The following is a 26340-nucleotide window of genomic DNA, read 5'->3' as shown; positions in this document are numbered from 1 at the left end:
CCCAGGACAACGCGCATGCTCAGAGAAGACCTGAGAAGACCGGAAGCTTTCCTCTGGTCTGGTCTTCCCGCTTAAAGGCGGGAAGCGAGTTGCGGGCTGGAGCGGTAAGCAACCTTGCTGAGCGTCAGAAGAGTGACATAATAAAGCCAATCTGCAAGGACTGGAAAGGTAGTGTTTTCTTACTTTTGCTTCAGGCATTTAAGGAAACCTCTGTTCACACGGCAGCCTGTACCTGTTGCAAAGCTTTCTTTTGTTCCAGGCTCCTCTGGAAACTAGCTGCTTTTCGGGTTAGTAAATGCGCGGGAGTAGCACACGCGAATGAGGATTATACTGCCTCAAAATTGTGAGGCCCACTAGTCCGTTGTGTGTGTGTGTGTGGGGGGTGTGTTTTTGTTTTGTTTTTTTGTAGGAAGGGCCAGATACAGGAACTTATTCATGGCTATAAAAGGGAGAGGGCTTCCCTGGTGGTGCAGTGGTTGAGAGTCCGCCTGCCAATGCAAGGGACACGGGTTCGTGCGCCGGTCCGGGAAGAGCCCAAATTCCGCGGAGCCGCTAGGCCCGTGAGCCATGGCCGCTGAGCCTGCGCGTCCGGAGCCTGTTGCTCCGCAAGGGGAGAGGCCACAACAGTGAGAGGCCCGCGTACAGCAAAAAAAAAAAAAAAAAAAAAAAGGAGAGCTTGACATGCCCACACCACTGGACCTCTAGAAACTTTCCTGAGGTAAAAGGCCCCTAAATTTTTTTTGTTTATTTTTTTGCGGTACACGGGCCTCTCACTGTCGTGGCCTCTCCCGTTGCGGAGCACAGGCTCTGGACGCGCAGGCTCAGCGGCCATGGCTCACGGACCCAGCTGCTCCGCGGCATGTGGGATCTTCCCGTACCGGGGCACGAACCCGTGTCCGCTGCATTGGCAGACAGACTCTCAACCACTGCGCCACCAGGGAAGCCCTTGAATAGCTTTTGAATGGAGACATTCTCTGAGATGGGGAATACAGGGAGAGGCTCTTGTTCTGATCTGGAATTTGGTTACAAATTCAGGTGCTGCATATTATTAATTTATAATTTATAGACCTCAATTATATACACTGTCACACTTTTCTCTCTGTGAAAAAAGCTGAACTGGCATTTTATAGTAAACTTTGTGTCCCTCGCCTTTTTAAATTAAAAAAAATTTTTTGAATTATAGTTGACTTACAGTGTAACACTAGTTTCAGGTGTACAGTGATTTGATATTTTTATACGATTATTCTCCATATAAAGTTATTATAAAGTATTTGGCTGTATTTCCTGTGCTATCCTTGTATCTTATTTATTTTATACCTAGTAGTTTATGCCTCTTAGTCCCCTTCCCCTATTTTGACCCTCCCATCACCTCTCTCTCCCCACTGGTATCTACTAGTTTGTTCTCTGTATCTGTGAGTTTGTTTCCGTTTTGTTATAAATGTCATTTGTTTTATTTTTTAAATTACACGTGTAAATGAAATGCTAGGTATTTTTAAAGTAAATAAAGCATTTGTTCCCAAAGGGTTCATAGTCTGGTGGGAGAAAAAGCTTATTTATTGAGTACCCACTGTAGGCCAGACATGATTTTAGACACTAGAATCTTGAATGAAACAGAGGCAGTCGTTTCCCTTGTGACTCACATTTTAATAGAAGTATGCACAGGGTATAAAACAGCATGGAGAAGGAACAGGTAATCTGCCCCAGTGACTCAGAGAATGCTCAGAAGAAAAGATGAATTCAAAAGAAATCTTGGAAGGATGTGTTTAGCACATGATGATAGGATGGGAAAACATCCCAGCAGAGGGAGAAAGCAAGTGAAGCAGCAGAGAGGCGTGACAGGGACCTCCGGGGAGGAAGGCAAGGACGAAGGGAGAAGCAGGGCTGACCTGGAACTAGGCAACTCTCCATGTAGAAGTCAAGATGCTGGAATCGAGGATGAATCGAGACCTCTATCTCTGGCTATGTGAACATATATCAAGACAGTATGGAATGGAAGGGAGATAATGATAAATTTAAAATTCACTGATGACAAAATGTCTGTGGGACTGACAAATAAATCAATAGGTAATAAAAACAACAGGTAAGAAGTACGGACTGAAAATGTAGAGTTCAGATCACCCATCACTTCAGCTTACACTCCTTCCATGACTTCCCACCCTCTATCTGCATCATCTCACATACGGCTGCCAACCCTTTAAAACAAACAAAACCCCACAATCTAACAATATTTTTCTAAAAGATCACTGAACACCAAACAGAACCATCTCTTCTCAATACTCAATTATTTAAATTAACTAAATTTATGTAAAACCTATTACACTGCCCTTACTTTTCTATTTCATGGTAGCCTATCTGAGACCCTAATTTTGAAAACCACCAATGTATTCCAAGAGACTGAGTTCAAACATAGCTTTAGCATCAGAATTTTATGGTCAAAACATTTCCTTCTCTTTCTCCTGATTGTATCCTGATGCTGCTTCCAGCACATCTTGCCCTCTGACTGTTCTTCAAGTCTCATACCCTGCTCTTTCTGCCCAATCTGGCTGTCCTTCTTGACACCAACACATGCATGTGGCAAGCACCCACTCATTTTAGGTGAGACTCAGCTTAAATGTCATCTCTTCCAGAAAGCTCTCCCTAGAAGATCACCACCACTCCTATTCTTCCACATAATGAACTGATGAGTTCCCTAATTTAAAGAGATTGCTTTGGCACATATGATGTTCATCAAAGTGTACCTAGAACACAGGGCTTATTACTCAACAGGAAGAAAATGATTGTATCTGCCCTGGTCAAAATCATGCAGTCCAGCATGGGCATCATCTACAAATACATGGCCAACAAAATGCTGCAGGAGATCACTCTTCATGATGCCACAGAGTGTTAGTGTGGACATGATTATTTTGGAGAAGAGTGCCATTTTTAGCCCTTAGGGTAGAAAATAAGAAAACAAACTACATCAATTAAAACAGCAGAAATGAAATGATCAAAGTATGAGTAGACCTCAGTCTGGAAAAAAGCAGGGTATGACTGTATGTACGGCATGAGAGGAAGCTGCCTATGATGAGCATAGACCAGTGGTGTCGTAGGGCTCACACCCAAGCAGACAGGAAGAGATATCAGGTTGCTGGCCTGCAAACCAAGCTCAAACCACACAAGCCTGATAATATTAAATATTTAGCAGGGTTTGTATCTATGTGCCTAACAGAGGCTCTAGGATTTTATCACCCATAGATATAACAAAATATCTACTTATAGATAAAAACAGTTTTTATCTTAGTACCCCTGGAGATAGTAGAGAATAAAGGTTATTTTATTTTATTTTTTTAAATTAATTTTTATTGGAGTATAGTTGATTTACAATAAGATAATTTTAATTGCATTTATTTGTTTAGCTTCAATAAATTATGAGCTCCTTAAGAATGAAAAAAAAAAAGAAAACGTAATCAGGTGAACAGTATTATGTATTTTTAATGCAACCACCTACACCTTTCCCTGTTCACTGGCTTCTCTGCGCTAGCAGTAGTGGGATTCGGCATCGAAAGTAAGGCCAAAAATAGGCTGGATGTAGAACTAGAGCTTTGTTCTCCTCTGCCTCAGGAAAGACCCTTCAGCAAAGCCAATAAATCAGCTATCATGTGATAAGTGACAAAGCAGGCAAACCACTAAGTGAAGTTATCTTGGATAAACAAAGTATTGAGGCAACATTTTTGGCTTTGAAGAACTTATGTTTTGGCTATAAAAATTTAAAAAAGAAAGAACTAAAATATAAATAGACAAAGATATGTGGATGTGTGTGTGCATATGTGTCCAGAAAATAAGAAGTGCTTGAGGAGTTGTATAGACATATTAAAATGATATATAAGAAAGCTTATATGTAGTTACCAAATATGGGATAATTGAATATCAGCATATGTAATAGTGGCAGATTATAATCTACTGAGAAAAGTAAGATTCATGAGTTTATATACTCCTTTGAATGAATGAATGAATAAGGGAGAAGAAATGTTCTTCCTTATTGTAAAATGTCTCCTAGTAAAATGTTTAAGGACTGTTGGAATTACTGGACCACCATTTAGCAACCAAAATAGTTACACTTGACAAGAGAAAAATCATCAATGGTTGCTAAAATTGTTGAATGAAAGCATAATAGGAAATAGGACTTTAACTAGTTTCAAAGCATCACCTCACAACACACTCAATAATTATAGACTTTGAATTAGTAACTTAACTCTGGAAAAACCTGGCAGATACCACCTTAACCATGTGACCAAAATGAACATCACCAATACTGGAAGATATCAAAACCTTGTAGCACCTGATAAAATATAATGAAAAAAACCCCACAGTTCTGATAAGATATAATGAGATGTAATGAAAATAAAATACTTCTGTGATATTTCTGTCAAAAATTCATAACTAGAATCTAAGCAGAGGGAGAGGGAGAAAACATCAGAAAAATGTAAACTAACATAATCAACAAAATGGCAAGCTTGTAGTCTTCAAGATATTAAGATTATGAAAGGTATCCTGGACATATCATTGTGCTATAAAGTTCTTTATTGGATAGAGGGTAAAATTTGAATGGTGTTTGTAGATTAGATGGTAGGATGATTATCAATATTTATTTCCTGATTTTTATGGTTATACTATATATATTTTGTGACTATTTTTTAGAGCAGTTTCAGGTTCACAGCAAAATTGAGAGAAAGTTAGAGATATTTCACATTGCCCCTTGCTCCACACATGCATAGCCTCCGCAATTAATAACATCCCCCACCAGAGTGATATATTTGTTACAGTTGATAAACCTACATTGAAACATCATTATCAACAAATTCATAGTTTACATTACAGTTCACTCTTGCTGTTGTACATTCTGTGGGTTTTGACAAAGGCATCATACCATATACCTATAATTATAGTATCATACAGTGTATTTTCACTACCCTAAAGATACTCTGTTATGCATTTATTCCTCCCCCCCCACAACATGCATGGATCTTCTTACTGTCTCCATAGCTTTGCCTTTTCCAGAATTTCATATAGTTGGAATCATACAATGTGTAGCTTTCTCATATAGGCTTCTTTCACTTAGTAATATGTATTTAAAGTTCTTCCATGTCTTTTCATGGCTTGATAACTCATTTCTTTCTAACTCTGAATGTTCCACTTCTCAATATACCACAGTTTGTTTTTCAACTGAAGAACATCTTTGTTGCTTCCAAACATTGGCAATTGTGAATAAAGCTGCTATAAACACAAGTGTGGAGATTTTTGTGTGGACTCATGTTTTCGACTCCTTTGGGTAGATACTAATGAGTGTTATTGCTAGATCATATGGTAAGAGTATGTTTAGTTTTGTAGGAAACTGCCAAACTGTCTTCCAAAGTGGCTTACCATTTTGCATTCTCATCAACAATGGATAAGAGCCCCTATTGTTACATATCCTCATCAGCATTTGGTGTTGTCAGTGTTCCTGATATTGGCCATTCTAAGAGGTGTGTCATAGTATCTCAGTGGGTTTTTTTTTTTTTTTGATTTTGCATTTCCCTGATGACAGATGATGTGGAACATCTTTTCACATATATGCTTTCCATCTGTATATTCTCTTTGATGAGGTGTCTGTTAAGGTCTTTGACTCATTTTTAAATTAGATTCTTTGCTTTCTTGTTGTTGAGTTTTAAGAGTTAGTTCTTTCTGTATTTTGAATAACAGTCCTTTATTGGATGTGTCTTTTGTAAATATTTTCTCCGAGTCTGTGACTTCTTTTTTAATTCTCATGACAGTGCCTTTCACAGAAAAGAAAATTTTAAATTTAATTAGGTCCAGTTTATCAGTTCTTTCTTTCATGGATTGAGCCTTTGGTGTTATATCTAAAAAGCCATTGACAAACTCAAGGTCATCTAGATTTCTCCTATGTTATTTTATTGTTTTGCATACTACATTTAGGTCTGCAATCCATTTTGAGTTAATGTTTGCGAAGGATGTAAGGTCTTTGTCTAGCTTTTTGTGTTTTTACGGTTTTTCTAGTACCATTTGTTGAAAAGACTGTCTTTGCTCCATTGTATTGCCTTTGCTCATTTGTCAAAGATCAAGATATGGTATTTATGCATGTATATTTCTGGGATCTATTCAGTTCCATTGATCTATTAGTCTATTATTTTGCAGATACCATAGTGTGGTGATTACTCTAGCTTTATGGTAACTCTTTAAGTCTTGAAGTTGGGCAGTGTCAGTCCTCTAACTTTGTTCTTCTCCTTCAATGTTTGTATTGGCTATTCTGGGTCCTTTGCTCTCCATATAAACTTTAGAACCAGTTTGTCAAAATTAACAAAATAACTTGCTTGGATTTTGATTGGGATTACATTGAATATATAAGTCAAGTTGGGAAGTACTGATATCTTGACAATATTGAGCCTTCCTATCCATGAATGGAATATCTCTCTGTTTATTTAGTTCTTTTTTTTAACATCTTTATTGGAGTATAGTTGCTTTACAGTGTTGTGTTAGTTTCTGCTGTATAACAAAGTGAATCAGCTAGTTTCTTTCATCAGCATTTTATAGTTTTCCTTATATAGCTCTTGTGTATACTTTTCCTTATATAGCTCTATAGCTCTTGTGTATACTTTCTTAGATTTATACCTAACCATTTCAGTTTTGCGGGTGCTAGTGTATATGTTACTATGGTTTTAAGTTTAAATTCCACTTGTTTGTTGCCGGTATGTAGAAACAAGATTGACCTTTGTATATTAACTTTTCATCCTGCAACCTTGCTACATAATCTCTTATTAGTTGTGGTTTTTTGGTTGATTCTTTCAGATTTTCTACATGGAGAATCATTTCATTTGTGAACAAAGACAGCTTTGTTTCTTTTTTCCCAATCAGTATATATTTCATCTTCTTTGCTTATTGCATCAGCTAGGAGTTCAAATACAGTGTTGAAAAGGAGTGATGAATGGAGACATCTTTGTCTTTTTCCCAGTCTTAAGGATAAAGCTTTGTTCACTCACCTTTAAGTATGATGTTAACTGTGTAGGGTTTTTTTTACATCTTCTTTATCAAGTTGAGGAAGTTCCTCTGCTTTCCTAGTTTACTAAGAGTTTTTATTACAAATGGGTGTTGGATTTTGTCAAATACTTGTTCTGCATCTATTACTGCATGTATGTGATTTTTCTGTTTTAGAATGTTGATGTGATGAATTGCATTAGTCAGTGTTCTAATGCTGAACCAGCATTGCATGTTTGGAATAAATTCCACTTGGTCATAGTATATACTTCTTTTTATACATTGTTGGGTTTGATTTGTAGTGTTTTGTTGAAGATCTATTTTTGCATCTGTGTTCATCAGAGATATTGGTCTGTAGTTTCATTTTCTTGTAATGTCTTTGTTTTTCATGTTAGGGCAATACTGGTCTCATAGAATGAGCTAGGAAGTATTTCCTCTCCTTCTGTCTTCTGAAAGAGTTTGTAAAGAATTGGTATAATGTGTTCTTTAAATATTAAAAGAAAGTTATATTGTAATTTTGGCAATACTCTTGCTACCTATTGATCTGTAGTAGACCATCCCAAATTTTAGACACTAAAACAAACATAAAGCAAAAACATTTAAAGACATGTCCCACAATCCTGTGGTTGAGTGGACTCAAAAGGAAGATTCACATGTGATTTCAGTGAGAAGCAAAGGCTACAGTGATCTAAAGCTATACCAGCCTGAGTTAGAAGCCTGAGGGGGCTCTACACACGGGTGGCAGTTGATATTGGATGTCAATTAGATGCTAAGCTAGTGCTACTGACCATGATATTTTCATGTGGCTTGGACTTCTTATGATGCCAGAGTTCCTAGAATAGTGTTTATGGCTTTGCTACTTAAGTCCCAGAACGTCATTCCTGCTCCAATTTATTGGTCAAATAAATTAGTAATCCCAGCTCAGATTCAAGGTTTCTTTGATATGCTGAACTTAAGCTGTGAGGAGGGTAGAAAAATAAAGGCTGAGGTTGAAGCTTTTCATTTAGTTTTGTTGGGGAATTATAATTAAAAATAAAATCTTCTCTCAACTATTTCACAAAGGTAGTAGAGAAAGAAAATACTTTTATTATTAAGTAAGACTAAACCAGAAGGTGATGCATATCACAGGCAATCCACTAAGAGATTACAGACAGGAAGGAATTTACTCCCTTGTATAGCCAAACTTATACAAGCCATTAAATACATGTTTTCATGATAAATAATAGTTCTCAAGTAAGAGGACCTGCCAGTACTCTCTGTCATATATAGTTCATACAAACTTTACTTAGTAATTGGTGTAACCATCCGTGTTAGCTTATTGACTCTATCTGGATGAAAAACAAACTTCTCATATCCTTATGATAGGAGGTAATTTTGCAACTTGGAGCAAGGTGTCTGTTGAAGTTAGGCTTTAGGCTCTTAACTGTCCCCCAAACTGGGAAATAAGGATGCTGTCTTTCTTAATGTTCACATTTCAAAATGATGGCTCCTAGGTCCTTGAAAAAGACATCCCTGGTTCACAAAGCTAACAAAAAGCCTATTTTGTTTTCAAATAACTTATATGAATCTCAAAGAAAGGAGGAATTACTTATAATTTTGTTTTCTTTTATAAATCCTCTAAGGAAAAGTAGGGGAAGGGAATATTTTCTCTAATTTTCAAAAAATAATTAAGCCTCCTACTTTTAACTTTTATTTGTTCTTACAGTTAATAGTGAACACAATGTCACAAGAAACTTTCTAATCTAGTCCAGTCCATAACATTTCTGGGAAGATCATCCAGTATATATGATTGAATTATTCCACACCTCTGTAACTCATGATCCACAAGTTTAAATGTATGCTCTTTGAATAGTCAGGTTCTTTGAAACTCTACCTCCAGCTGATTCGTATTTTCTGTTAATTGTGGCTATAGAGACTTAATTTTCTTCCATCCTCAAATGTATGTTTTTGGCCATTCAGAATTTTCTCTTGCACATGATGAATAAAGGTGGGATTTCTAATTATCTATAAATGATTTGTTTCCAAGTTTCTTAAATACCCTGCTTGTTCATCTAAACTTATGCAAGCTTATGTGAATTGTTGAAATCCCATAAATCTCCCTTGATCCTGTAGATATTGGATGGGCTTAATTCTTTCTTTATAGACTAAAGCATTCATGATTATTCATTCCCTAACTCAAAAACATTTACCTTAGTGTTTTTTTTTTCTTTTTTTTTTCTTTTTGCGGTATGCGGGCCTCTCACTGTTGTGGCCTCTCCCGTTGCGGAGCACAGGCTACGGATGCGCAGGCCCAGCGGCCATGGCTCACGGGCCCAGCCGCTCCACGGCATATGGGATCCTCCCAGACCGGGGCACGAACCCGTATCCCCTGCATCGGCAGGCGGACTCTCAACCACTGCGCCACCAGGGAGGCCCTACCTTAGTGTTTTTATGAAGTGTTTCAATCAAAGTCAAGGGAAACTGCTATTATCTTTTGATGAGCTATCAAAAGCAGTAGTGAATAAAACAAATATACAAATTAAGGGAAAATAATAAAAGTAAACCCCCACACATTTTTAGTGTTATATGGTGGGTCATTTTTTACTTAAAAGTTGGAAGGGACTTATTGAGAAACTGCTAAATAAGTATGGACGTATCCAATATTGTAAGACATAGAAAGGTTTTAAATAGGAACTGTGTAGTAATGCTTCAATTAGTGTGTTCTCTGTAGAAAATGTCCTTTCATACTGAGTCAGCTGAATAAAAAAAATCTTCATAATTCTGATGAAGCAGACTGCTGTGCTGCTACATGAAAAAAATATTTTTAATCAGGAACATCTATTTGTTATGGGCCAATTGAAGCAAACACAGTCAAGCCAAGGGAAATTTATGAAGTCTTTCAAGTTTATTGTCCATGTACAGTCTCTTCTTTCTTTTCTGCTATGAGATTGTTAACCTCAATTTCAAATAGAATGCCCTATGCTTTTCTCATTTTATACTTATCTTTGAAGTTGGGGAAGACACTGATAAGTAGTTATTGATAGATTATGATTGCTATACAGTTATTTAAACATCTTCAATTAAACGGATCTTTAAATATTGAACAATGGATTAAAGGATTTTGCATCGCTTCTTTCTCTCCCTTCTTACCCTCCCTGTCACCCTCCTCATTTTCCCACCTCCTCCTCCTCTTCCTCTTCCTTCTTCTTGAAAGCATAATAATACTAGGAGATGAGACGTTAGGGTGGTAGATAGGGGGAAACCTGGAAGTTGCAGTCGATCTTCCTAATTATAAAGTATACACACACACAAACACATTCTCTCTCTCTCTCACACACACACAAAATGAAGTAAGCCTATCTGACTCAAGTTAGCTAGTTATTGTTTGTGTGTGTATGAGTGTATATGTGTGTGCAAACAATTTACTTTTAGTGTGTTTATGTTTATAATTGTATAAATATCTACATATATTTTTCTATTAGTTATCTATTGGTTCTGTAACAAATTACCACACATTTTGGATTTAAATAAACAGAATTGTATTATCATGTGGTTTAACAAGTCAGGAGTCTAAAATGGGTCAGCAAGGCAGCCTTCCTTCTGGAGGCTTTAAGGGAGAATCCAGCCTGTTTCCTTGCCTTTTCCAGCCTTTAGAGGCTGCCTACATTTCTTGGCTCAGAGCTCTGCATCACTCTGACTTCTGTTTCCATTATCATATCTTCTTTCACACTGCTTCTATTGTCACATCAGCTCAAATTCTGACCCTCCTGTCTCTTGTAAGGATGCTTTTAATTACGTTTAATTTATCTGGATAATTCAGGATAATCCCCCCCATCTCAAGTTCCTTAACTTAATCACATCTGGAACATTCCTTTTGTCTAGTAAGGTAAGATATTCACAGGTTCTGGGGTTTAGGACATGGATACATTTGTGGGGGGAGGGCAATTATTCAGCCCACCACAATTTTGAAAAAAATAGAATAATTTACATTTTAAATAAAAATTACAAATACTAATATAAAATATCTATCACCCAATAAAGAAGAGATAGTTTTATGTTATCATAACAGTCAGGATATGAATATATAATAATGGAATTTTATAGATAAAGATCCTTGGAGCACCTCCTCACTTCCATTCCCATGTCGTCCTCTCCAGTCGTGTCCCAACTGAATTTTACAAGTAGACTTCTAGTTTATAGTTAATGGACCTTTTTAATATGGTGTTGATCTTTAATTTTTATTTGGACATAATAAAGATGTGTAAAGCTAAACATTGGAGGGTGTCTATCAAGGATAATTATTTACTTTTTTAGCATAATTGAAATTGAGCCTTTTTTTCTCCTTGAATCTAATTAGATGATAACATCATGTTAATATTTTATCATATTGGTAACATCAGTGTGAATATAGAAAAAAAGAAACACTAAAAATTGAAATATTAAAACATTTTTAAATTAAAAAATGGACCAGCGAGATATCTAAAACAATTATCCACAGTCACTTTCTTTATATGATATTTATTTTATTTATATTTTTTTTATACATTTTTTTTTCCGGATGCGCAGGCTCAGAGGCCATGGCTCGTGAGCCCAGCCGCTCTGCGGCATGTGGGATCTTCCTGGACCGGGGCACGAATCCATGTCCCCTGCATTGGCAGGCGGACTCTGAACCACTGCACCACCAGGGAAGCCCTACAATTTTTTTAATATATATAAATTTTTTTTTTTTTTTTGGCTGCGTTGGGTCTTCCTTGCGTGCGGGCTTTCTCTAGTTGTGGCGAGCGGGGGCTACTCTTTGTTACAGTGCACAGTCTTCTCATTGCAGTGGCTTCTCTTGTTGCAGAGCATGGGCTCTAGGCACGCAGGCATCAGTAGTTGTGGCTTGTGGGTTCTAGAGCGCAGGCTCAGTAGTTGTGGTGCACAGGCTTAGTTGCTCCGCGGCATGTGGTATCTTCCCGGACCAGGGTTCGAACCTGTGTCCCCTGCATTGGCAGGCGATTCTTAACCACTGCACCACCAGGGAAGTTCCTTATATGATATTTAGATTTTACATATAACACATGAGTAGTTATTCTAATTTAAGATTATAACTGTCTTTTTAAAGGTAAATGCTTTATGTTGATTAATATTACAAATGATATAATGTTATTGTGATTTAAATTTAACTACTTTCTATTGTTTATTTTTTATGTTATGGTTTGTTTTTTAATTACATTTTCTCCTTTTTTTTACATCTTTATTGGAGTATAATTGCTTTACAATGGTGTGTTAGTTTCTGCTTTATAACAAAGTGAATCGTTATACATATACATATGTTCCCATATCTCTTCCCTCTTGCGTCTCCCTCCCTCCCACCCTCGCTATCCCACCCCTCTAGGTGGTCACAAAGCACCCAGCTGATCTCCCTGTGCTATGCGGCTGCTTCCCACTAGCTATCTATTTTACGTTTGGTAGTGTATATATGTCCATGCCTCTCTCTCGCTTTGTCGCAGCTTACCATTCCCCCTCCCCATATCCTCAAGTCCATTCTCTAGTAGGTCTGTGTCTTTATTCCTGTCTTACCCCTAGGTTCTTCATGACATTTTTTTTTCTTAAATTCCATATATATGTGTTAGCATACGGTATTTGTCTTTTTCTTTCTGACTTACTTCACTCTGTATGACAAACTCTAGGTCTATCCACCTCATTACAAATAGCTCAATTTCATTTCTTTTTATGGCTGAGTAATATTCCATTGTATATATGTGCCACATCTTCTTTATCCATTCATCCGATGACAGACACTTAGGTTGTTTCCATCTCCTGGCTATTATAAATAGAGTTGCAATGAACATTTTGATACATGACTCTTTTTGAATTATGGTTTTCTCAGGGTATATGCCCAGTAGTGGGATTGCTGGGTCACATGGTAGTTCTATTTGTAGTTTTTTAAGGAACCTCCATACTGTTCTCCATAGTGGCTGTACCAGTTCACATTCCCACCAGCAGTGCAAGAGTGTTCCCTTTTCTCCACACCCTCTCCAGCATTTATTGTTCCTAGATTTTTTGATGATGGCCATTCTGACTGGTGTGAGATGATATCTCATTGTAGTTTTGATTTGCATTTCTCTAATGATTAATGATGTTGAGCATTCTTTCATGTGTTTGTTGGCAGTCTGTATATCTTCTGTGGAGAAATGTCTATTTAGGTCTTCTGCCCATTTTTGGATTGTGTTGTTTGTTTTTTTGTTATTGAGCTGCATGGGCTGCTTATAAATTTTGGAAATTAATCCTTTGTCAGTTGCTTCATTTTCAAATATTTTCTCCCATTCTGAGGGTCCCTTTCTTTTCTTTCAGGTTAATATGAAACACATTTTTTATCATTTTCTGAAATAACAATTTGATATTTGCATTGGATTGCATCAAAGTAGTACTTTATCTATGAAAGTATTAATGTAATAACACATCCAGAAGAAAATCTTCTGTCTGTTCATTTTGAAGTAATTTTCCTTCTTGAAAAAAGTCATCTTGTTGTCCTTTGCTTGTTTTGCTTTCATATAACATAATTATATATTAATAGATTTTAGAGAACTATTGTTTGCATGTGACGATAACTTAATAATAACTAACTAAAATAATAGAGAAATAACTTATAATTTAAGAAAAACTGAACTGAATCTATATATTAAAATACCACACCGTGACCTAGAAAAATGGGCACAGTGATTTACATACAGGAATATGCTACTAAATTTAGGTAGTAGACTAAAAAAAGCAGCCTGAAGAATGGGACAAAATATTTGCAAACCATATATCTGATAAGGTGTTATTATCCAAAATACATAAGGTGCTCCTACAGCTCAACAGCTAAAAACAAAATGTAACAAAAAAATAATAATGAATTTTAAAAAGGGCTAAGGTTTTGAATAGACATTTTTCCGAAGAAGACATACAAGTGTCCACAGGTATATGAAAACATGCTCAACATCGCTAATCATCAGGGAAATATGAATGAGATGTTACCACATATCTGTCAGGATGGCTGTTATCAAAACAAAAGATAACAAGTGTTGTCAAGGATGGGGAGAAATTGGAACTCTGTACACTGTTGGTGGGAATGTAAAATGGTATATAGCCTGTAAGGTAAATAGTATGAAGTTTCCTCAGAAAATTAAAAATAGAACTGTCATGTGATCCAGCATTCCCACTTCTGGATGTTTAAAATTGAGTATCTAAAAAAGTTGAAATCTAAAAGAATTGAAATCAGGATCTTGAAGAGATATTTGCTCTCCCGTGTTCATTGCAGCATCATTCACAATAACCAAGTTGTGGAAGCAACCTAAATGTCCATCAAGGGATGAATAGATAAAGATAATGTGTTAAATACATACAATGGAATTTTATTCAGTCTTAGAAAAAGAAGAAAATCCTGTCATTTGCAGCATGACCTAAAGGTCATTATTCTAAGGGAAATAAGCCAATCACAGAAGAACAAACACTGCATGACTCCACTTATGCAAGATATCTGAAGTAGCCAGAATCACAGAAGCAGAAGGTAGAATGGTAGTAACCAGGGACTGGAGAGAGAGGGAAATGGAGAGTTGATGTTCAATGGGTATAAAGTTTCAGTTATACAAGATTAGAAAGTTCTAGAGATCCTCTGTACAACATTGTACTTACATTTAACAATACTGTACTGTACAAAAATTTGTTGAGGGTAGAGCTGTTATATGTTTTTTACCACAATAAAAAAGTGTTATTTAACTTACTTTAAGTGCTATATCAGATAGTGAAACATTTTTAACATTTTGATTGACACACAGAATATAATGTAAAATAGAAATATCTCCAACAGCATTATCATTTCCATAATTACTATGATTAGAACTGCAAAAATATCAGGTGCATAGTTCAGTAAGGATAAGTGATTATATATATATATATATGTATATTTGTGTGTGTGTATATATAGAATTCAAAGTAAATTATTATATAATAGGTTGAGGTTTATACTACTATATTTTTTCTAAACTTTCCTAACATGTAAACATTTTATAGTTTAGACTTTCATGTTATAATATTGTGAATTTCAAACTACTACAGAAAAACAAAATTAATTTCAGCCACAAAGAGATAATGATAGAAATTTGATTGAAGGTACTGAATTATGATGTTAAAAATAAGTAGTCAAATCTAAAATGATTATCATAAGATTACAGCTTTAATATGTAATTTCACCTAGATATAGCTATTTTTTAATATGTATTTGGAAAATAAAATACAGGTTTCCCTCACAGTCTGAAAGTAGAGCATTCCTATGAAACCTTTTGTAAGCTGAAATGGCATAGATGAAAGAAGCAGTTACCTTAGGACACATCTTGCTGATGGATGCACAAAATAAATTGAGATAAAGCACAGACATTCTAAAAATAATAGTTTCTAAGTTTAGATCTTGGGAAATAAGGCACATTTCTATTAGCTAGGAAGTTTCCTGTGATTCTTCAAATCACAAGATTTAGCAGGATTCTTTTATCCATTGAGCTCTAATTACAATTTAAAACATCAGACTTATTTAAGCTTTACCACTGGTACCTACAAAAGTCTGGAGAAGAATGCCACTCTGACAAATACAAAAGAATGATTTCCTTTCTCATTTCGTGTCCTTAACTTTTAAATTACATATACATGCTTTTCACTATTTGCTTCATTAAAAATGTTTAATTCAGTTTTACATTTCGTCTAAATACTTGGCATCTACTCCTATGACTTCTTTGTACTACATCTTCAAATGCATGTGGTGATTGGTGCCTAGTGATAGAATTTGGAAACAAATCACCTATTAGGTAAGCAAAAGTGCCTCTTCACTTGAAAACAGACCCCTTTTCACAGCCTAATGAATGTTTGTGAATTTCATGGATGTAGTTGTGTCTGTTTATTTGATAGATGATTTATTCAAATGAGACATGTAGAAAAAAGAAATTAACAAGGTTATGTATCTGTGAAATATGATGACCTTGATTAAATGTGGCAGGCATCTTAAGAATATATGCATGGATCATGGATTATCCCTAATGATTTCCAAAATGCTGCAAATTCTTATGAAGCTCCATTAATTTTAACAGGAGTAATGTGGTTACAAATGTGAAATGGAAGATCTCCAAATGTATTACACAAGTGAAGAATTGCCTAAGCTGCCACTTGATTGAATATACAGTATATTATTTGTGCCTATTAAAAGATAATAAGCAAACCTGCCCTCTTGTCCAAAAATAAACTGAAGATAAAGATGTCATTATTTTTACTTTTCAACCATTATGCTGTTTCCTCTTTCCATATGCATCAGTTTTTGAGGTTATTTTTTAGAAATATATAGAGCATGAGAGACACCTACTGGTTCTTGTAAACTATTGAATATTTTAAGCAACTTAAAATTCTATTCAGTTAGGACCTTTTATAGTTACTTTAATTCATGTTTTCATTTGTCTTGCATTTAAAAATATTTTAATAGACTATTTTTAGAGCAGTTTTAGGTTCACAACAAAATTGAGCAGAAAGTACAACATTCCTGTACACCCTCTTTGCCCCTTTCCACAGCCTTCCCTGCTACCTGCATCCCCCCACTCGAGATGTACATTTGTTGCAATTGATTAACCTACAGGGACATGTCATTATCACACAAAGTCCATAGTTTCCATTAGGGTCCACTCTTGGTGGTGGTCGTTCTATGGGTTTTGATAAATTTATAGTGACATGTATCCACCATTATACATACAGAATAATTTCACTTCATAAAAATCCTCTGTGCTCTACCTGTTCATCTCTCCCTTCCCTAGCAACCTCTCATCTTTTTACTGTCTCCATTGTTTTGCCTTTTTCAGAATATCATATACTTTGAATCATACAGTGTGTAGCCTTTTCAGATTGGCTTGCCATGCATTTTTTACATTAAAGATGGAATATAATAGTTTAGTTTATGTATAGTTTATGTATATCTCCCTCCACCATGAGTTTTCAGTACTTTATCATTGTTACTGTGTTCACCTCCAGAATGATACAAGTATTGATGTAACGTTTAAGTTTAAAGTGTTCTACCTGATTACACCCAAATTGTCAACAATATGAGGGAACAGGATTTTATGTTTCAGATGTTAGTAGTTTAAGCAATGCTTAAGATGCAAACAAATAAAAAACCTACTTACACCTGTAGAATAAATCCTTAAAATTTCTATTATTTGCATAATAACTTTAATCTCAATCTACTTTATGTTCCCACCTAATTCTGTTTCCTGTTCTTGGCCTCTGTTATCTTTTCTCTGTACCCTTTTGCTCTCTGCTCTTGCTATATTCAAGACAAGATGCCTGTTTCCTTTTTCAAGATTAATCTGTTTTCTGTCTTACCCATTATTGCCAAAATAGTTAATGAAATTTTGCTCTATGTTTATTTCAGTCCACTGGTAGTAACTGAAGTGTTGTATTCAGAGAAACTCTGTATTGTTTATAATAATAATAGCTGCTTAACAAATTTCTGAATATATAATGTCTCTAAAACTAGTAGAAGATTCTTTATGATTAATCTACAGTTCTAAATGTGAATTTTACCTCTCATCATTTATTCATAACCCATGCTAATTCAATCTAGTGGATCCACCATATTAACATTAGACTCTCAAAAAAACTCAAGCCACCAAATGGGAGAGAACGTGGAGGATAGTGTGTAGGAGATTTTTATGGGCCGATTCTGGAAGTGGTCATATCACTTCTCACAGCCCATCATTGCTAGACCTCAAGCCAACAGAATTCTAAAGGAGACCTGGAAGAGTAGTACTAAGGAAAAATAGAAAAGTCTGTTTACCAGTTAGCTGTTCACTGTCAGATTAAATGTGAGCTATGCTGGAGAATATTGTGATGTATTAGTAGAGGACAGTATGGCCTGGGTTACCTGGACAATCTGGGGTCATGCTTATATTATTGTCTTAATAGTCCCACTTCACTCTCCAAAGTCTCCTGGTATCTATGATAAATTATATAGTGATTTTATGTATTATGTACATTCTCCATGGGGAATATCTGTCCAAAGCCTTCCCTGAGGCTTTAAGTATACATCTCTATTTTAAACCATATATTTTAGACATTTTTCTCCTCCATTATTTCCTTTTTGACTACCACATTTCAGTAGACCTTCTGTCTTGTTCTAAATACAATATTTGTAATTCTGTCACCTCATCAGGTTATCATTTGGATTTTCTTTGTTTTATTGCCAGGTTTTCCTATGTGTAGGTGGTAAACATTGCTTCTTACTTTTTGTAATTATCTTTAAATTCTTTGCAAACAGAATGTCGGCCATGATTGAACAAAACAATGCTTTAAATGAACACCAGTGATTTCCAAAGACCAAGATGAGTGATCTGTTTGAGATTTTATTCTTCATCAATCTGCATGGCATTTGGCATTATTGATTCTCCTTCTCCTTTGAAATTTCCTCCTTCCTCCAATAATTGTAAACTGTTTTGACCCTATACCTACTTTTCTACCTCCTTTTTCTCTTTCTTTTTTAAATTCTGCTTTCTATTAGTATACCTTTTAATGGGTATTTCCTCAAGTTTAGCCATATCTCTTCTTTATCTAGAAATACTTTTGTTCTTGCCTTTGTTCTTAGAAATGGAATTTGTTGTTTTTCTGAGGATCTATAAAAGCAATTTTATAAATCCTTTGTATTCTGATGTTGTATAGAGGTTCTGCAACCTGACAACCCCTTGTGCATAGGTATTAGGCTTTTCTTTCTTAGAAACACTCGCAGCAATGGGTGTGTGCCAGGTGATTATACAAGTGGAGACCAATATGAAGCAAATCAATAGTCCTCCAAGGGAAAATAAATTAACAAAAAAGCAATGTCGACAACAGTACATGACAAATCTTAAGAAATGGGATGCTAATATATTAAAATGAGCATACTTAATATAATCAGAGAAATAAGGTGATATTCTAGAAACAAGCAGGATCACTTTTTAAAAAAGAGCTGACTAGGAGCTTGTTGGTTGTCTAACCATCACCCATTCTTGCTGTTTTATCTACTAACAGAGAAACATATTTGTGCAGCTGTTTTGCCATGTGGCTAAGAGGAAGACAACCCATTCCTTTATCTAGGATGAGTCTTTCGTTCATCCATGCTAATTATTTCATTCTATTTTCTAGTAAGGTGGCTTAATTCTTTGCAGTATGCTTTAGTGGGAAGCTTTAAAATTCATATCCTGGGGTATTTGGGTGACTGTTTTGTTTACTTCTTTTTTTGTCTTGTGGATTTATTTTCCCCTCTCATTCCTTCTGGACTTGAAATTAAAGCATTTAGCCCTGAACTCTACTGGCTGTCATTTTCAAACCATGAGTAAAAACAGGCTTAAAATTATGCAAATGCCAAAGAGAAGAGCAACATAAAACAAAGATAAACAAGCAAACACAAAAGTAAAACAGTGTGAAGAAGAAATGGGAATTTGGATGCATAATTAAACCAGTTACTATTTCTCAAAGCTGAAAGTATCTTACCTGGCACAGAAATGGAAACAACATTTGTTATGATAAATTTTAGATAGAATGGAAACAAATGAAAAGTAAGCTATTGGGCTTCCCTGGTGGCGCAGTGGTTGAGAGTCCGCTTGCCGATGCAGGGGACGCAGGTTCGTGCCCCGGTTCGGGAAGATCCCACATGCCGCGGAGCGGCTGGGCCCGTGAGCCATGGCCGCTGAGCCTGCGCGTCCAGAGCCTGTGCTCTGCAACGGGAGAGGCCACAACAGTGAGAGGCCCGTGTACCACCAAAAAAAAAAAAAGTAAGCTATTGAAGTAGAAAATGGAGCATAGGAGTTCTCCCAGAACATAGCACAAATGTATAAAGATTTGGAAAAGGATTATCTTTTTAATATTTAAAACGTAAAGTATAAATGTTCTATGTAATATTTTGTTGTATTAGTAAGAAATGGGAGGGCCTCCCTGGTGGCGCAGTGGTTGAGAGTCCGCCTGCCGATGCAGGGGATACGGGTTCGTGCCCTGGTCTGGGAGGATCCCATATGCCGCGGAGCGGCTGGGCCCGTGAGCCATGGCCGCTGAGCCTGCGCATCCGGAGCCTGTGCTCCGCAACGGGAGAGGCCACAACAGTGAGAGGCCCGCGTACGGCAAAAAAAAAAAAAAAAAGAAATGGGGAAAGGGTGAAGGTTTTAGTAATTATGTTACCATAGTGTACAGAATAACCTTAGTCTTACTATATTAAATCATATTTTGTAAGCAAACATAATGTTTTGGAAGTATTTTACCATAAACATAAAAGATCCAAAGACCACCAGAAGACAGTTTGTGGAAAAAAGAATTAATTTCCTTCAAGGGCTTTGGTCTTTCATTTTATGCCTCATATTGAATTGGCTTTGTTAATTTAATTTTCTGAGAAAAATAGAGTTATTTGAGTTTTTAATTTAATATTATAGAATTAGTAAATATTCGATCTCCTCTTTGTTTGGAATCATGTAACATATGTAATTCCTAACAGCGTATACTAGAAGACTTGTGTTTTTTATTTTACTTTAAAAAAAATCAGACATTTTTCAGTTTGATCTCTATACAGAAAAAGATATTTGAAAAATTCTACTGCTTCTAATTTACAAGTTTCTTCTATGATTTTCAATTTTTCCATTAGACAATTCTTAGATTTGTTTCACTGATTTTCTTGGTGTCTTCACTTGAAAATCAGTTTCCCTTATATTTCTTTCTCTCTCTTGATATATATATAATATATTATTAAGTTTATATGTCTTGTATTTATATAACATATATGTTTAATAAAATTTTAGTTACTGAATCTGAATAGAGTTGTTTCATAATTTCATACTTGCCTAATATTTTTCTTTATCATATATGCCAATAAATTAATCCATCCCAAGATCAATAAATATGTTGGTACACTCATTCAAAAGTATTTTAAAAATAAATTCTCTTAAATATATTTTTGGTTACTTGGGAACAAGTATTGTATGTAAATTATTACAGGTCTATTTGCATACATGCACACGGACATGTACACACACACACACACAAACATACACACACACACAGTCACATACCAGCATACTCTCACAGTCTCAAAGATCTGGTAATGAACTGATAGAATCATTTATTGAGTAAATTAGTAAAAGATTTTTTATGAGTAATTAAAGTCATTTTATGTATTATACTTACTGAAGTCTGAATATATAGCAGTTACTCAAGGAATAATATTTTGATTTTGATATTATACAGTTCAAACTTTTTCCTGATTTCCCAGAAGTAATTTATGTATGAAAACTCAAATAATGCTTTTCTTATAAAATTTATTCCATTAGCCTATCATATATTCTGCGAAATATTATTTCCATAAATCTATTTATTTGGGAGACCAAGAGCAAAATCCTATTTCTCTCTGAGTCATATGGCTGATACTTAATTAAAAACAAAAACTGATTATAAACTAATGATTCAGAACTTCCCCCTAGGGGATCAGAGAGGAAAAGCTGACATAATATGACAGATGCTTCCTTTCAACCACTAGATATAGGAAACACATTCTAAATATGAAAAGTCAATTTCTTTTCAGAAAACATATTACTGGTGTAGTAAAAAGAAAATTAAACAAATAATCTTTGAAAGAGGGAGACATCAGTGTTGTGAATAGTAAATCACTGATATTTGACCTGGAAAAAATAAAGGAATAGTTTGCTTCATCAATTGTTCATTTCCCTTTGACAGTGAATTACAACAGGAGAAAATCAGACTTCTATGCAGTGGATGCTTGATGCATTTTTAGAAGCCTAAGGTAAGCAGCAGCCTCAGTTAGCAGAGGCTCTTACTGCTTTCTGTCCATGTGATGTATTTCAGTTAAATACAGATACTTGTGATGTAGTAAGATAATCTAAAAGAAAAAATGTCACTTATCTATCACAATAAAATTACTCTCTATGTAATATCGTTTGCATTGAATTTAAGTATAAGTCAGAAATGCATAAAATGAGGGAAGTATGAGAAAATAAAAGATTTTTTTAAATCAAGGAGTTATGGAAGGTTGGACTTGAGGATAAATTAAATCTTTATAATTGTTGCACTGTAAAGACATCTGCATAGAGAACTAAAAGGTGTTAAAATCTATTCTAAAATCTGACATGCAGAAAAACCGAGTTACCAATGAAGATAGAGAACAATGGGTATAAAACAAATTATATGATGTGTAGGAATCTGTCTTGAATGAATCTATGCTTTGTTGTTCACCTGAATAAAAATAAATTTCTAGAGGATATAATTTGTAGAAACATGTGTCAGACACCACTGTTGTTAGGCCTAATCCAATGTTTCCAAGTCATTTTTTCCTTTCTCTCAAGCAAGAGATGCCCAAGTACCAGGATTTTGGCTGACATAAATTCTGATGTACTTTCCTGGATTGTATTTTAATTTTCCTAAGATGTCCACACCCCTTTTTCCTCTCCCTTAATCCTGTTGGAATGCAGATATTGCAGCAAAGATACAGGATCAATATTGAGGCCACATAATAATAAAAATGAGAAATGGAAAAAAGAATCATGCAGATACATGCCCTGATATAGCTGATTCACTGAACTGACAGTCTTAACAATGCTTATCATCATCTTCCAGAGTCTTATCCTTTAATATTAGCTGCATTCCATTATCTTCAGACTAAGGCATGCAAGATAACTGATACAAAGCTTATTTTTTTCTTGTGGCCCAATTTTACTAGTTGTAGGTAGACAGTATAGTTGTTGAATTGTTCAGAGGACACTTGATAATGTAGAGACAAATGATAGTGTAAGGAGATAGTGTAAGGAAACATTTACTTAGCAATACTGGGGGCAAAAATCTGGGAAGCAGAAAGCCAATGCTACAAGGAACAAACACCTTATACAGGGAGATCACAGTTGAATTCTCACATCTGCCACTAAACATCAGTTTAACAGCTCATAAACTACTGCAGTGTGGGAACTGATGACTCCTGGCACCTAGGTGCCAGAAGCTTTGTCTCTACAGCCCTTGATTTGATGAACACTTACAATGACTGAAATAGGCATAAGATAAATTCTCCAAATCAAAATTTTTCTTATGTTCATTTTCTGTATTGACAACTCACACAGATATATCATGTTGGTGAAACTCATGTCACCTATTAGTTCCTTAGCAGAAATGATGAGAGAGTGAATTTTCTAGTTTCCACCTTGGTAAATCAGGGCATGTAAGACAAGTGATCCTCTAAAGGATACAAAAATATTCAAAAGATACTTGGAAGTCAGAAAACAGGACAGTTTACCACTTCGTGGCAGAGAAATGCTAATTCTCTCTTTTCTACTTTATAAGCTATTTATTCAAAAATTCTGTATAAATATTATTATTAGTAGTATGGTTATGGATATTAAATTAGTATTTATATGTATTTTTAATACATTTCAGTAAATATATATATGTAAGATAACATATGACATATAACGTCTGTTCACCTAAAATAACTAGCTTTGTTGAAAAAAAAAAGCTAGTTATTTTAGATAAATAAGTAAAATAAGCTACATTGGTAAAATAGGCTACATATTAATATTGACAGAAGTCTTGCTAAGAGGAAAACGTATTCTGTAATACAAGTGAAAATGCTTTGTTTAGACTGGAGGCTCAGGCTATAGATTAAAAAAAAAGAATCCTCTACCCCAAGAAAGATATGGTGCCTGTTGATAGGGTGAAAGCTAAGAGTTTTAGACTTGAATTCTGGTTATCAGTTTTACTTCAGATGACATCCAAGTAAAATATCACATAGGTAAGGATTTCATTTAAATTTTACCTCAGCATTCCAGGAGAAAAACATACTTGCTTAGGAGCCCCAGAGGGCTACTGACTGAATACTGCCATTATCAGTTGAGCCCTCCATCTTAATAGAAACACACAATGAGGACAAATGATCAAATAATGTTTCCCCTTCTTATTTCCCTTTATAAGTATTATCCTCTGTGTATATAGAAGTTGGTTTGTGTGTTTGTGTTACTATAGTCCCTAAATTGTCTTTGGGGAAAAACTGGGTAGTACAAGTTATTATTGTAAATTTACCTATAAAATGTATGCAAACCCAATTAAACACACAAATGCAAATGCATACTGTTGTATATATGTTTCTCTTTGTGTTCCATAGTGAGTACTTTGTATTCATCTATCTTAAAGATTTTAGGCTTTTTTTTTTTACTTCTTTAATCTGCTGTTTTACCTATACAGAATTTTTCTTTTATTTTAAATATTATTCTTTTTAGTTATAGAATTTTCATTTAGTACTTTTTGTAGTTTTTAATAGTTTATATTTATCCCAAGATATCCTATTTACAAGTTGTATCCATTTTTTTCTTTAAATCAATCATCTATCTATTCAATATTTACCTACTTATCTACCTACCTATCTATCTAAATAGCTGTTTTAAACCCCATTCTTGCAAATTTTAATATCCAAGTGATCTTGGTACCTGATTCTATGACATTTCTTTTTAAGGGTCAGTTTTCCTGTTTATTTGCTTGTGCAGGACAATATGGACCATAGTTTATACGGAGTCCAAATTATGTTTTCTTCTTTTAAAAGGAGCTGAGCTTTGTTTTGGCAGGCAGTTATATTACTAGTACATCCATTTTATCCTGCCAGGATTAGTGTTATTCTTTCTTAGACAATGTCACTCTATTTTTTTTTTTTTTTTTTTTTTTTTTTTGCGGTACGCGGGCCTCTCACTGTTGTGACCTCTCCCGTTGCAGAGCACAGGCTCCAGACGCGCAGGCTCAGCGACCATGGCCCACGGGCCTAGCTGCTCCACGGCATGTGTCACTCTATTTTTGTCTTTAACATTGGGGTGTGGCTATTAAGTCATCATCTTTCTTCCTTTGTATGGCTTTTCTGCATCTCAGTTGAATAACCAAGGTTTTTCGGAGTTCTCTCTATTCCAGTTAGGGCTGAATTCCTAGCTGTCAGTCCTAAGTGAATTCCAGTATTTATGTCTATCTCACAGGCTCAGACTACAGTGAATGACCACACTGACTGCTGGTATACCCCACTCTGTGCAACTCCCTCCTCTCTTAATGCCCTGCTTGCAAATTCTAGCTGCTTCAAGATACTAAAGTTCTGTTCTCTGCTTTCACTGTCAGAAGCAGATGTTTTTCTGCCTTAAATTTGGTTCCTTTGTCTTAATTACACTACCGGAGGCAGATTTGAGATCTGTCCTCCTTTCTCCTCCCTCTCCTCCCTCTCCTCTCTCTGCTCTCTTCTCTCCTCTCTCAGCTGGAATAAACCCGCTCTTTGCCCCAAACTTTGGCGTCTCAGCATTTGTCTGGCTGTGCGTCGGGCCAGAAAACCCTGGTTCGGTAAAAAGTTGGCCAGCCAGGCAGGAGGGGAAGTCCAGATGGACCTTTTGCTTGGGGCTTCTTGGCCCCTTGCCAGTATTGAGAGCCTGTGGATGGGTCCAAGCAGCTACCTGGTCCATTTGTTCCAGGACCATCTCCAAATTTCCCCTGCCAGGTGCCACTGACGTTTCATTTTGTAGCAGACGGTTTTGGGTTTGGAAGACGTCTTGTGGATGTTCAAAATTTATGAACTACCCTTCTCACTTCAGAAGAACATAGAATGGTGCTGGATAAAGCTCGGGAGGAGGCAGATGTGCTTCATGTAGACACGCCTGACAAGCCGGGACCAAGCTCAGGAGAAAAGGGAACAAGAGAATGAAACAACAGGCCACTCTGCTGGCCGCTGCCTTACATAGGGAAGAGCCGGATCAAGTGGAGGACCCTACAAGGGAGTTGGCAAAAGGTCTGGTCCTTCTCTACAGCAGTTGTTACAGACAGTCCTGAAGTAGCTGGAATATAGCCAGCAAGGGCCCAGGTGGAGCAACAATTCGTCTTGAATCTTTGAATGGAATATGAAGAGAGACGATTGAGATGATGCCTAAGAATAAGGACACATGTTGCTGAACTGTGCCCACTTCTCTGGTGGCTGCAGCTGTGACTACGGCTGCTGGAGCGGGACCTGTGGCAGTGGCATTTCTCCCGGGATTTGGGTGGAGTTTTCCTTTTCTGTTCCCATGACATGGAGCAAGACCTATGTGTGCGATGCTCTCTGGACCTGGATCTACAAAAGATATTTAGTTTTTAGCTTTGTTGACACTGTTTCTCATTTACTAAAGCCTCCTCTTTAAAGAGAAACTATCCCTCAGTAGCCTTACTTAATGCCAATACTATTTCAAATCAGCTAAATCTACACTAAAATAAATTGCTGGTATATTAATAACTACATACTAGAATTTCAAAATAAAAATTTAACATTAAAAAAATCAGACTACCAGTGTT

The 26340-nt window shown here is 35.8% G+C and overlaps 1 long non-coding RNA gene across 1 annotated transcript; it reads left to right on the top strand.

Moving 5' to 3' along the window:
• Positions 1 to 78: 78 nt before the first annotated feature.
• Positions 79 to 26340, top strand: LOC132500891 (uncharacterized). Its single transcript, XR_009534090.1, has 3 exons — positions 79 to 168; positions 21730 to 21796; positions 25611 to 26340. It is a non-coding gene; the product is annotated as an uncharacterized LOC132500891 (long non-coding RNA).

The sequence above is a fragment of the Mesoplodon densirostris genome, chromosome 13, assembly GCF_025265405.1.
Source record: "Mesoplodon densirostris isolate mMesDen1 chromosome 13, mMesDen1 primary haplotype, whole genome shotgun sequence".
NCBI lineage: Eukaryota > Metazoa > Chordata > Mammalia > Artiodactyla > Ziphiidae > Mesoplodon > Mesoplodon densirostris.
The sequence above is the reverse complement of the archived record's forward strand: the minus strand, read 5'-3'. Positions and strand labels throughout refer to the sequence as shown.